Raw genomic sequence first — 14,899 nt, 5'->3', positions numbered from 1 at the left:
GCAGACACCTTTTGACCTCATCACTAGTGAGGTCAAATTCCTCCAAGGTTTCCAAGGTTGCCGCCTCCTCATTTAGTGCAGGGGCTTCTCCTTGTTCTATTGTGAAGACCTCCTGGAATCTCTTGTTGAGTTCTTCACACACCTTGTCATTCTCTGTGTATCTGTTCTCCCCTTTCCGCAGCTTCATCACTTGTTCCTTCACTACTGTTTTCCTCCTGATATGGCTGTGGAGCAGCTTTGGTTGGGTCTTGGCTTTACTCGCGATGTCATTTTCAAACTGTCTCTCTGCTTCTCTCCTCACTCTGATGTACTCATTTCTGGCCCTCTGGTACCTCTCCCTGCTGTCTGGTGTTCTGTTATTTCTGTAGTTTCTCCATGTTCTTTTACTCTAATAGCTTTTACTCTTTTGTGTATGTATGTGTGTGAGTGTGTGTGTGTGTGTGTGTGTGGGTGTGTGTGTGTGTGTACTCACCTAGTTGTGCTTGCGGGGGTTGAGGTCTGGCTCTTTGGTCCCGCCTCTCAACCGTCAATCAACAATCAATGTGTGTGTGTGTAAGTATGTGTGTGAGTGTGTGTGTGTGTGTGTGTGTGTGTGTGTGTGTGTGTGTGTGTGTGTGTGTGTGTGTGTGCAGAATTGAGCTATTAGCTCTTGAATACACACACACACACACAGTATGTACCCACGCGTGTGTGTGTATATATTTGATTCACCTGTGTGTATTAATGTTTATGTATACAAATACACAAACGCTAGTAGCCATTAGAATGTATACTAACATACATATTTTGGGTGTATTTACAGCTGGCAAAGGAGAGTGTATAGTAGACAAGGCAAGAAGGAACTGGTGTCCCCATTGTCGTCTTAAGAAATGTCTGTCTGTCAACATGAATACAGAAGGTAAGCGTCATAAGTACATATGTGACATGTTATAAGTGACATAAGTGACATATGTCTCTCTCATTTCCCTCTCACCCTTCTCTTCCTCTCCTATTCCTTTCCTTATTGTCTTTCCCTTTTTCTCTACGGCCTATGTACTGTCTTAGAGGTTGATTAGGCCTATGTTACATCTAACAGGCCGTTTAAATAAATATTTTGTTATATGTGCCGTTTAATTGGGGTTATTGGTCCGTTTAGTTCTGTTATTGGTCCGTTTGGTCTGTTATTGGTCCATTTGGTCTGTTATTGGTCCGTTTGGTTCTGTTATTGGTCCGTTTGGTTCTGTTATTGGTCCGTTTGGTCTGTTATTGGTCCGTTTGGTCTGTTATTGGTCCGTTTGGGTCTGTTATTGGTCCGTTTGGTTCTGTTATTGGTCCGTTTGGTCTGTTATTGGTCCGTTTGGTCCTGTTATTGGTCCGTTTGGTCTGTTATTGGTCCGTTTGGTCTGTTATTGGTCCGTTTGGTTCTGTTATTGGTCCGTTTGGTCTGTTATTGGTCCGTTTGGTCTGTTATTGGTCCGTTTGGGTCTGTTATTGGTCCGTTTGGTCTGTTATTGGTCCGTTTGGGTCTGTTATTGGTCCGTTTGGTTCTGTTATTGGTCCGTTTGGTCTGTTATTGGTCCGTTTGGTCCTGTTATTGGTCTGTTTGGTTCTGTTATTGATCCGTTTGGTGTATTATTGGTCCGTTTGGGTCTGTTATTGGTCCGTTTGGTGTATTATTGGTCCGTTTGGTCCTGTTATTGGTCTGTTTGGTCCTGTTATTGGTCCGTTTGGTTCTGTTATTGGTCCGTTTGGTCCTGTTATTGGTCTGTTTGGTCCTGTTATTGGTCAATTTGGTTCTGTTATCGGTCCGTTTGGTCCTGTTGACAATTCAACTGTCCAGGTCCAGCTGTACTGTCTACTTTTGCACTTCCAGACTGTATTTCCAGCCTGTATTTCCAGACTGTATTTCCAGCCTGTATTTCCAGACTGTATTTCCAGACTGTATTTCCAGACTGTATTTCCAGACTGTATTTCCAGACTGTATTTCCAGACTGTATTTCCAGACTGTATTTCCAGCCTGGATTTCCAGACTGTATTTCCAGACTGTATTTCCAGACTGTATTTCCAGACTGTATTTCCAGACTGTATTTCCAGCCCGTATTTCCAGACTGTATTTCCAGACTGTATTTCCAGCCCGTATTTCCAGACTGTATTTCCAGACTGTATTTCCAGCCCGTATTTCCAGACTGTATTTCCAGACTGTATTTCCAGACTGTATTTCCAGACTGTATTTCCAGCCCGTATTTCCAGACTGTATTTCCAGACTGTATTTCCAGACTGTATTTCCAGCCCGTATTTCCAGACTGTATTTCCAGACTGTATTTCCAGCCCGTATTTCCAGACTGTATTTCCAGCCTGTATTTCCAGCCTGTATTTCCAGCCCGTATTTCCAGACTGTATTTCCAGACTGTATTTCCAGACTGTATTTCCAGCCCGTATTTCCAGACTGTATTTCCAGACTGTATTTCCAGCCCGTATTTCCAGACTGTATTTCCAGCCTGTATTTCCAGCCTGTATTTCCAGCCCGTATTTTCAGACTGTATTTCCAGCCCGTATTTCCAGCCCGTATTTCCAGACTGTATTTCCAGACTGTATTTTCAGCCTGTATTTCCAGACTGTATTTCCAGCCTGTATTTCCAGGGCTCCCAAGAGACTAGCGTGACTGTTTTCCAACAAAAATTCACAGCGTTCAAGACGCATTTTTGCGTGTCTAGCGAGTGACGTTGACCTCTTTACTTTTTGCTGTTGAAAAAAACACTATTGAACCTGGCGATTTTCAGGGGTCCGTGACGGGTCCGTGACGGGTCCGTGACGGGTCCGTGACGGGTCCGTGACGGGTCCGTGACAGGGGGTCCGTGACAAGGGGTCTTTGAGATTGTGTAGTATATAAAGATTAATTCTGGTGGTGTATGATTGGAATTGAAGAAATTAATCCGAAAATAGGATTCGAGGGGGGGGGGTGGAAAGAAGGATTCGGGGGATGAGGGGGGTTTGAGATTGATTGGGTGGGATTGGCACCGTTTGGGCGAGATACATCGAGCGGGATTGGGAGGGATTATTCGAGGAGATAGAAGGGATTGGGCGGGTAGGAGGGAGGATTGGGCAGAGGCAGGCGAGCTTGGAGCATTGGGCAGAGACAGACGAGCTTGGAGGATTGGGCAGAGGCAGAAACGCTTGAAGGATTGGGCAGAGACAGGCTTGAAGGATTGGGCAGAGACAGGCTTGAAGGATTGGGCAGAGACAGGCTTGAAGGATTGGGCGTGGGCTGGATGATTAGCTCAAGATTGGCTAATTGACAACAGAAAACACCTTACAGATAACCTGCCCCCTGTGTATTTACAAACACAATTTTACAAACTGTCTATTTACAAACACACAGTTTTACAAACTGTCTATTTACAAACACAGAGATTTACAAACTGTCTATTTACAAACACAGTTTTACAAACTGTCTATTTACAAACACAGTTTTACAAACTGTCTATTAACAAACACAGTTTTACAAACTGTCTATTAACAAAAACACAGTTTTACAAACTGTGTGATTTACAAACACAGAGTTTTACAAACTGTGTGATTTACAAACACAGAGTTTTACAAACTGTGTGATTTACAAACACAGAGTTTTACAAACTGTGTGATTTACAAACACAGAGATTTACAAACTGTGTTTTACAAGCCAGTGACCTGTGCACCGGTGCTGTAAATAATGCAAAGTAACAATGGCAGTCAATTAAACAGCCTTGCAATCCAAAGGGGAAATTAACTTTAGTTTTTGCGTAATATAAAAACAAATGACTCTCACACGCTCTCGCCAGGCCTTTGTGTCCCTGTGGTCAGGCACTGTAGCGTTCTGTGGCACTGTAAGGCACTGTGGCAAGGCACTGTAGCGTTCTGTGGCACTGTAGGGCACTGTAGCCATGTGTAAGGCACTGTAGCGTTATGTGGCACTGTGCAAGGCACTGTGGCAAGGCAATGTAGCACTGTGTATGGCACTGTGGCAGGCACTGTAGCACTGTGCAAGGCACTGTAGCACTGTGTAAGGCACTATGGCAAGGCACTGTAGCACTGTGTAAGGCACTGTGGCAAGGCACTGTAGCACTATGTAAGGCACTATGGCAAGGCACTGTAGCACTGTGTTAGGCACTATGGCAAGGCACTGTAGCACTGTGTTAGGCACTATGGCAAGGCACTGTAGCACTGTGTTAGGCACTATGGCAAGGCACTGTAGCACTGTGTTAGGCACTATGGCAAGGCACTGTAGCACTGTAAGGCACTATGGCAAGGCACTGTAGCACTGTGTTAGGCACTATGGCAAGGCACTGTAGCACTGTGTAAGGCACTATGGCAAGGCACTGTAGCACTGTGTAAGGCACTGTGGCAAGGCACTGTAGCACTGTGTAAGGCACTATGGCAAGGCACTGTAGCACTGTGTTAGGTACTATGGCAAGGCACTGTAGCACTGTGCAAGGCACTGTGGCAAGGCACTGTAGCACTGTGTTAGGCACTGTGGCAAGGCACTGTAGCACTGTGTTAGGCACTGTGGCAGGCACTGTAGCACTGTGTTAGGCACTGTGGCAAGGCACTGTAGCACTGTGCAAGGCACTGTAGCACTGTGTTAGGCACTGTGGCAGGCACTGTAGCACTGTGGCAAGGCACTGTAGCACTGTGTAAGGCACTATGGCAAGGCACTGTAGCACTGTATAAGGCACTGTAGCAAGGCACTGTAGCACTGTATAAGGCACTGTAGCAAGGCACTGTAGCGTACTCCCTTGAGGCAAATATCTTACAAACACACTTTTTCTCTCAGTCGTTTCTTTCAGGTGAATATGAATTGATCTTAAGAAAGCAACAGTCAAGCAAGGGGGGGGGATATGTAGAGTGTGGTACATATGTGTGTGTGTGTACTCACCTATTTGTACTCACCTATTTGTGCTTGCGGGGGTTCAGCTTTGGCTCTTTGGTCCCGCCTCTCAACTGTCAATCAACTGGTGTACAGATTCCTGAGCCTATTGGGCTCTATCATATCTACATTTAAAACTGTGTATGGAGTCAGCCTCCACCACATCACTGCCTAATGCATTCCATCCGTTAACTACTCTGACACTGAAAAAGTTCCTTCTAACGTCTCTGTGGCTCATGTGAGTACTCAGTTTCCACCTGTGTCCCCTTGTTCGCGTCCCACCAGTGTTGAATAGTTTATCCTTGTTTACCCGGTCGATTCCTCTGAGGATTTTGTAGGTTGTGATCATGTCTCCCCTTACTCTTCTGTCTTCCAGTGTCGTAAGGTGCATTTCCCGCAGCCTTTCCTCGTAACTCATGCCACTTAGTTCTGGGACTAGTCTAGTGGCGTACCTTTGGACTTTTTCCAGCTTCGTCTTGTGCTTGACAAGGTACGGGCTCCATGCTGGGGCCGCATACTCCAGGATTGGTCTTACATATGTGGTGTACAAGATTCTGAATGATTCCTTACACAGGTTCCTGAACGCTGTTCTGATGTTAGCCAGCCTCGCATATGCCGCAGACGTTATTCTTTTTATGTGGGCTTCAGGAGACAGGTTTGGTGTGATATCAACTCCTAGATCTTTCTCTCTGTTCGTTTCATTAAGTACTTCATCTCCTATTCTGTATCCTGTGTTTGGCCTCCTATTTCCACCACCTAGTTTCATTAATTTGCATTTACTCGGGTTGAACTTCAACAGCCATTTGTTGGACCATTCACTCAGTCTGTCTAGGTCATCTTGTAGCCTCCTACTATCGTCCTCAGTTTCAATCCTCCTCATAATTTTTGCATCATCGGCAAACATTGAGAGAAACGATTCTATACCCTCTGGAAGATCATTTACATATATCAGAAACAGTATAGGTCCAAGGACTGACCCCTGCGGTACTCCACTCGTAACGTCTCGCCAATCTGAGACCTCACCCCTCACACTGACTCGTTGTCTCCTGTTACTTAGGTACTCCTGTATCCAACGGAGTACCTTCCCTTTCACTCCAGCCTGCATCTCCAGTTTTTTCACTAGCCTCTTGTGTGGCACTGTGTCAAAGGCTTTCTGACAATCCAAAAATATGCAGTCTGCCCACCCTTCTCTTTCTTGCCTTATTTTTGTTGCCTGGTCGTAGAATTCAAGTAACCCTGTGAGACAGGACCTGCCATCCCTGAATCCATGTTGATGCTGTGTTACAAAGTTCTTTCGCTCCAGATGTTCCACTAGCTTTCTTCGCACAATCTTCTCCATCAACTTGCATGGTATGCAGGTTAGGGACACTGGTCTGTAATTCAGTGCCTCCTGTCTATCCCCTTTCTTGTATATCGGGACTACGTTAGCTGCTTTCCAAATATCTGGCAGTTCCCCTGTTGCCAGTGATTTGTTATACACCATGGAGAGCGGGAGGCACAGTTCTTCTGCTCCTTCCTTTAGTATCCAAGGGGAGATTCCATCTGGACCTATAGCCTTTGTCACATCCAATTCTAGTAAACACTTCCTTACTTCCCCGCTGGTAATCTCAAACTCTTCCAGTGGTTCCTGGTTAGCTATTCCCTCTCTTATCTCTGGGATTTCTCCTTGCTCTAAGGTGAAGACCTCCTGGAATTTCTTATTCAATTCCTCACACACTTCCTTGTCATTTGTAGTGAATCCTTCCGCCCCTATCCTTAATCTCATAACCTGTTCCTTTACTGTTGTTTTTCTCCTGATGTGGCTATGCAACAATTTAGGCTGAGTCTTTGCCTTGCTTGCGATGTCATTTTCGTATTGTCTTTCTGCCTCTCTTCTCATCCTAACATATTCATTCCTGGCATTCTGGTATCTTTCTCTGCTCTCCAGTGTCCTGTTATTCCTATAGTTTCTCCATGCCCTTTTACTTTGCTGCTTAGCTAGCCTACATCTCTGATTAAACCATGGGTTTCTCATCTTCATTTCACTGTTTTCCTTTTGGACTGGGACAAACTTGTTTGCCGCATCCTTGCATTTTTGCGTGATGTAGTCCATCATATCTTGGGCCGTCTTTTCCCTGAGCTCTGTTTCCCATGCTATATCTGCTAGGCATTTTCTTATCTCCTCATAGTTTCCCTTTCGGTATGCTAACCTTTTGGTTTCGGTATCCCTTCTCGAGTTCAATAACCCTTCTTCAATCAGGTACTCAAACACCAATACACTGTGGTATTGGTGTTGTGTGTGTGTGTGTGTGTGTGTGTGTGTGTGTGTGTGTGTGTGTGTGTGTGTGTGTGTGTGTGTGTGTGTGTGTGTGTATTCTGGGTATTCATTTAGGTCTACATAATTGGTTTCTTTACACTACATGGATTGTTTTCACTCTATTTGTAAATATTGCATTCAGCATAATTATAGTCTGTTTACAGAACAAGATGGAGTGGGGTTAAGCCTTAAGACTTAGCCTTAAGACTCAGATGAGTGAAGGAGATGATAGAAAGATTTCTTTCAGGCATACGAGGCGTGAAAGAATGGAATGAACTCAAGGAATAGGTTATAGAAGGCTGAAACTCTATTTAAAACTTTCAAAGGAGATATGATAGGTGAAAATCGGATTAGTCATTGCTTTGCAAATCCCACGGTTAGATAAGCGGGGTCCAAGAGCCAGAGCTCGATCCTGTAGGTACAAATTGGCGAGTAAACACACACACACACACACACACACACACACACACACACACACACACACACACACACACACACACACACACACACACGCGCGCACACACACACACACACACACACACACACACACACACACACACACACACACACACACACACACACACACACACGCACACACGCACACACACACACAGCCCAGCCCCCAGTAGCCCCCCAAGCACTCTTTCTGAACACCCCCCTCCTGAACTCTTTCACCCCCCATACACCCCCCGGACCCCCCCAGACACCCCCCGGATCCCCCCGGACATCCCCCGGACCCTCCCCGCCCCCAGTCATCCCCCAAACACCCCCCAGATCCCCCAGATCCCCTCTGCCCCCAGTCACCCCCAGACATCCCCCAGATCCCCCCAGACCCCCAGAGAAAGGGAGAACTCTGGTACAAGAGTTTCCATGAAGAATCTCAAGGTTTGGTACACCAATGCTGATGGGGTATCTAATAAAGCAGAAGAGATAAAAGAAAGAGTGAGTGAAGCAGATCCTGACATAGTTGCAATTGTGGAAACTAAAATTAATGACATGATCTCAGATGCAATCTTTCCTGAAGGGTACCAGGTGATACGAAAAGAGAGGACACAGAGACAGGGAGGGGGAGTAGCACTCCTAATAAAGCGGAAATGGAAGTTTGAAGACCTGGGAAATCGAGTTACCAATGAGTGCACAAGCTTCATACATGGAACTCTGACAGTAGATGGGAGGAAGATTGTGATCATGGTAATCTACAATCCCCCACCAAACAGTAGAAGACCCAGGCAGGAGTATGATGACAACAACAAAGCATGTATAGATGAACTGCAGAAGGCAGCAACACTAGCCCACAGAATGAGAGCGAAGCTGCTGATCATGGGGGACCTAAATCATGGAGAGATAAATTGGGAATCAAGGAATCCCCATGGAGGGGACGAAACGTGGGGAGCAAAATTAGTAGATGTTATAGACAGGAATTTCCTGACACAACATGTGAAGGAAGACACAAGGGAAAGAGGAGGAGATGCACCGAGCCTATTAGACCTGATTTTCACCCAGAACGTAGAAGATATCGAGAATTTAGAGCATGAAATACCTCTAGGGGCCAGTGACCATTGTGTCCTAGTCTTTGACTACATGATGGAATTCAAACTTATGACCATGGGACAAGAGATCTGGGAAAGGAGAGCTGACTACAGGAAAGGGGACTATATGAGGATAAGGGACTATCTGGGTGAAGTGCAGTGGGAGGAAGAAATTAGAGGAAAAACAGTCCAAGATATGATGGACCTAGTCATACAGAAATGCCAGGAGGCCGAAGAGAGATTTATACCAACGGTAAAGGGAAAAAATAAGAAGGAATATAATAACCCATGGTTTAATAGACAGTGTCAGGAAGCAAAAATGGCCAGCAGACGGGAGTGGAGGAAGTACAGAAGACAAAGAACAGAGGACAACAGAAGCAGATACAACAGAGCTAGGAACGATTACATTAACATAAGACGAACATCGGAAAGGGACTATGAGAACGATATTGCAATCAAAGCGAAAAAACAACCTAAGTTACTACACAGTCATATAAGAAGAAAAATGTCGGTGAACGACCAAGTGACAAGACTAAGGAAGACAGAGGGGTCATATACTGAAAGTGACAAGGAAATCTGCGAGGCACTGAATGCCAGTTTCCATGGAGTGTTCACTACCGAGCCTGAGCAGCTCCCATTGTTGGAAGGGGTTACCCTAGATGAAAGACTATCAGATATAGAGGTGACAGCAGAGGAGGTACTGAAACAGTTGACAACTCTAGATGCAACTAAAGCAGTTGGACCAGACAAAGTATCACCGTGGATACTAAAAGAAGCAGCACAGGCCCTCAGCGTGCCTCTGGCAATGATCTTTAATGAGTCACTTATGTCAGGAGAATTGCCCAGTTGCTGGAAGAAGGCAAATGTCGTACCGATCTTCAAGAAAGGAGATAGGGGGGAGGCACTTAACTACAGACCTGTATCACTGACAAGCATCCCCTGTAAAATACTGGAAAGAATAATTAGGCTGCGACTGGTTGCACACCTGGAGAACATTAGGTTTGTGAACAAACATCAACATGGGTTCTGGACAGGGAAATCGTGCCTAACAAACCTTCTGGAATTCTATGATAAAATAACGAGGATAAGACAGGACAGAGATGGTTGGGCAGACTGCATATTTCTGGACTGCCAAAAAGCCTTTGATACAGTACCGCACATGAGACTGCTGTTCAAGCTCGAGAGGCAGGCGGGGGTGAGGGGAAAGGTCCTAGAATGGATAAGGAACTACCTAACAGGAAGGAGCCAAAGAGTTACGGTAAGGGGCGAGAAGTCGGACTGGCGAACAGTAACAAGTGGAGTACCACAAGGATCGGTGCTGGGACCAATTCTATTTCTTGTATATGTTAACGACATGTTTACAGGCGTAGAGTCCTACATGTCGATGTTTGCGGATGATGCAAAGTTGATGAGAAGAGTTGTGACAGATGAGGATTGCAGGATCCTCCAAGAGGACCTGAACAGATTGCAGAGATGGTCAGAGAAATGGCTACTAGAATTCAACACGAGCAAATGTAAAGTTATGGAAATGGGACTAGGAGATAGGAGACCAAAGGGACAGTACACAATGAAGGGGAACAGCCTACCTGTAACGACGCGTGAGAGAGACCTGGGGGTGGACGTAACACCTAATCTATCTCCTGAGGCACATATTAATAGGATAACGACAGCAGCGTACTCTACACTGGCAAAAGTTAGAACATCATTCAGAAACCTAAGTAAGGAGGCATTTAGGGCGCTTTACACTGCCTACGTAAGGCCAGTCTTAGAGTATGCCGCCTCATCATGGAGTCCCCATCTGAAGAAGCATATAATGAAACTGGAAAAGGTTCAGAGGTTTGCAACGAGACTCGTCTCAGAGCTACGAGGGATGGGGTATGAAGAGCGCCTGAGGGAACTGTGCCTTACGACACTAGAAAGAAGAAGGGAGAGGGGGGACATGATAGGAACGTATAAGATACTCAGAGGAATTGACAGAGTGAACATAGACGAAATGTTCACACGGAATAGTAACAGAACGAGAGGACATGGATGGAAGCTTGAAACTCAGATGAGTCACAGAGATGTTAGGAAGTTTTCTTTTAGCGTGAGAGTAGTGGGGAAATGGAATGCACTTCAGGAACAGGTTGTGGAAGCAAATACTATTCATAATTTTAAAACCAGGTATGATAGGGAAATAGGACAGGAGTCATTGCTGTAAACAACCGATGCTCGAAAGGCGGGATCCAAGAGTCAATGCTCGATCCTGCAGACACAACTAGGTGAGTACAACTAGGTGAGTACACACACGCACACACACACACACACACACACACACACACACACACACACACACACACACACACACACACACACACACACACACACACACACACTATAACTCGACAATCAAGCTCAAAGCTTCATTCATATATAAGAGAAGTTAAGAAAAAAGTTAATAGACCCGGTTAAGAATTCCGGTTAACCTCTCCAGGAGTACACGGAAACCCCTGGAGACTTCCAATTAAGGTGAGGGGAAGGAGGGAGAGTGGAGAGTGAGGCACGGGATCACCATAGCCCGTGCTACTTACCCCGCTCCTGTGCCAGGTAAGTCCACTACGGGATCACCATAGCCCGTGCTACTTGCCCCGCTCCTGTGCCAGGTAAGTCCACTACGGGCTCACCATAGCCCGTGCTACTTGCCCCGCTCCTGTGCCAGGTAAGTCCACTACGGGCTCACCATAGCCCGTGCTACTTGAGGTTATCTTGAGAAAATTTCGGGGCTTTAGTGTCCCCGCGGCCCTGTCCTCGACCAGGCCTCCACCCCCCAGGAAGCAGCCCGTGACAGCTGACTAACACCCAGGTACCTATTCTACTGCTAGGTAACAGGGGCATAGGGTGAAAGAAACTCTGCCCATTGTTTCTCGCCGGCGCCTGGGATCGAACCCAGGATCACAAGTCCAGCGTGCTGTCCGCTCGGCCGACCAGCTCCCTCGGGTAGTTATGGTGGAATTGTGGTTGATAGATGCGGGGTAGTGGAGGTTGGGGGGGGGGTATTCTGGTTGTTGGGTGTGGTTGTTGATTGAGATGGTGGTGATTGTAGGTGTGGGTGTGGTGGATAGTTGGTTTAGTGGGTGAGTGGACGGATGTCAATAGCTATGACAGCGATGACGGCGCCCGTCTGATCAATACATAAGCCTTCAGGACACACACACACACTCACACACACACACACACACACACACACACACACACACACACACACACACACACACACACACACACACACACACACACAGGCATGAGTTACGAGGAAAGGCTGCAGGAAATGCACCTTACGACACTGGAAGACAGAAGAGTAAGGGGGGGGGGGACATGATCACAACCTACAAAATCCTCAGGGGAATCGACCGGGTAAACAAGGATAAACTACTCAACACTGGCGGGACGCGAACAAGGGGACACAGGTGGAAACTGAGTACCCACATGAGCCACAGAGACGTTAGAAGGAACTTTTTTAGTGTCAGAGTGGTTGACAAATGGAATGCATTAGGCAGTGATGTGGTGGAGGCTGACTCCATACACAGTTTCAAGTGTAGATATGATAGAGCCCAATAGGCTCAGGAACCTGTACACCAGTTGATTGACGGTTGAGAGGCGGGACCAAAGAGCCAAAGTTCAACCCCCGCAAGCACAACTAGGTGAGTACACACACACACACACACACACACACACACACACACACACACACACACACACACACACATACATTTATGGCGGATCAAAATCAGCGCATGACACCACAATGTCATCAGTGTGTGCTCTAGGAGGAGGGGTGGAAACGCGGATCCAAACAGTTCTGTTGACCAAGGGTCATTACGTCACACAACTTATTTGTTCTTCTCGCCTCCCCATTCAAGCCGCCGTAGCTCCCCTCTCCCCCATTCAAGCCGCCGTAGCTCCCCTCCCCCCCCATTCAAGCCGCCGTAGCTCCCCTCCCCCCCCCATTCAAGCCGCCGTAGCTCCCCTCCCCCCCATTCAAGCCGCCGTAGCTCCCCCCCCCCACCCCACCCCGCCTTATAAGCGTATCTATGCATCATTTTTTACGATTTCAAATATTTGCTGAAAAAAATATATTCGCATAAAACTGAATTTTTGCCCTTTGATGGAAGACGTCGATGTTCGTCTTGGTTGGGGACATGTTCCAGATATGATGGATTATGTGTTTGTTTATTGCGACACACTCAAAAATACGACGATAATTCTGAAAAATATTCGAAAATTTTCCCCTGCAATAAATCTGGAGTGTCAGAAATCTCGCCATTTCCGGAACGATTGTGCAATCTCTGACGCATTCCACCATAAACACCTAAGGCATAATTTAAGCTTTAAGCATGACAATATATATATATATATATATATATATATATATATATATATATATATATATATATATATATATATATATATATATATATATATATATATATATATATGACAGTGTCAGACCACGGAGGAAAAATGAAACAGGAATTTCCTTAAGTACTTTCGTATATTAATACATCTTCAGAAGGAGTCAATATGAAGATGTATTAATATACGAAAGTACTTAAGGAAATTCCTGTTTCATTTTTCCTCCGTGGTCTGACACTGTCATATTTTTAATCACGTGTTTACTTTCGTGATATACACACACACACACACACATATATATATATATATATATATATATATATATATATATATATATATATATATATATATATATATATATATATATATATATATATATATATATATATATATAACAACAGACAGGAATATATTAACTCACTAGTCTTATTATATTATTATATATATTAGCCTCACTAACATTATATATACATAAGTTTCATCAAGATTAAGATTCTTGATCCTCAAGATTCATTACAGCTTAAATACCTGTTCAGTATAATGAAATACAATGCAGATGATGAGTCACAATAACGTGGCTGAAGTATGTTGACCAGACCACACACTAGAAGGTGAAGGGACGACGACGTTTCGGTCCGTCCTGGACCATTCTCAAGTCGATTGAGAATTCAAAATCGTCACAGTCGACTTGAGAATGGCCACTATCGACTGGAGAATGGTACAATCGACTTGAGAATGGTACAATCGACTTGAGAATGGCCACAATCAACTTGAGAATGGCCACAATCGACTTGAGAATGGCCACAATCAACTTGAGAATGGCCACAATCGGCGTGAGAATGGTCCAGGACGGACCGAAACGTCGTCGTCCCTTCACCTTCTAGTGTGCGGTCTGGTCCACGAAACACAATGCCTCATTAGTAAACAGTTTCAAGTTTCACAAAGTGAGTGAATCTTCCACATAAACTACTGCTTAATTAGGGGTTTATAGCACAGATGGCTTCATTCTCGACTCACAACTAGGGATCCTAGGTTCGATTCCCTGGTTGGATAACGAAAACCTGTTAACCTTTAACCTGTCCACCTTTTCTCAATCTTTGGCGGCTTTGTTTACGATTATTAAACAGTTAATGAGCTCCGAAGCACCAGGAGGCTGTTTATAACAATAACAACAGTTGATTGGCAAGTTTTCATGCTTGTAAACTGTTTAATAAATGTAACCAAAGCCGTCAAAGACTGAGGAAAGATGTACATGTTCGTAAGTGCTTGCGTAACTGCTTCGTGAATCTGGCCCCAGGTTCGTAAGTGCTTGCGTAACTGCTTCGTGAATCTGGCCCCAGGTTCATAAATGCTTGCGTAACTGCTTCGTGAATCTGGCCCCAGGTTCATAAGTGCTTGCGTAACTGCTTCGCGAATCTGGCCCCAGGTTCGTAAGTGATTGCGTAACTGCTTTGTGAATCAGGCCCCAGGTTCGTAAGTGCTTACGTAACTGCTTCGCGAATCTGGCCCCAGGTTCGTAAGTGCTTGCGTAACTGCTTCGTGAACCTGACCCCAAGTCCATAGCCTCATGAAGACTCAAGCATACGACTTTTCTCTGTATTCCATACGACTGTATGAGCAATAATCACTCAGTCATTAACTCTCCACCCATACACGAGAGCCCCATCACCCCACCCTTTGGACCAGGTGTTTCCCCCCCCCCCTAACCACCAATTAGGTAATCAACCAATTAGTGCCGCCGAAACCACTTGATCGCAGATCTCTTCCAGTTAACTATGTGATAGGTAATTATGGGAAGAA

Source organism: Procambarus clarkii, chromosome 45 (assembly GCF_040958095.1).
Source record: "Procambarus clarkii isolate CNS0578487 chromosome 45, FALCON_Pclarkii_2.0, whole genome shotgun sequence".
NCBI lineage: Eukaryota > Metazoa > Arthropoda > Malacostraca > Decapoda > Cambaridae > Procambarus > Procambarus clarkii.
Note: the sequence above shows the minus strand (reverse complement) of the source record.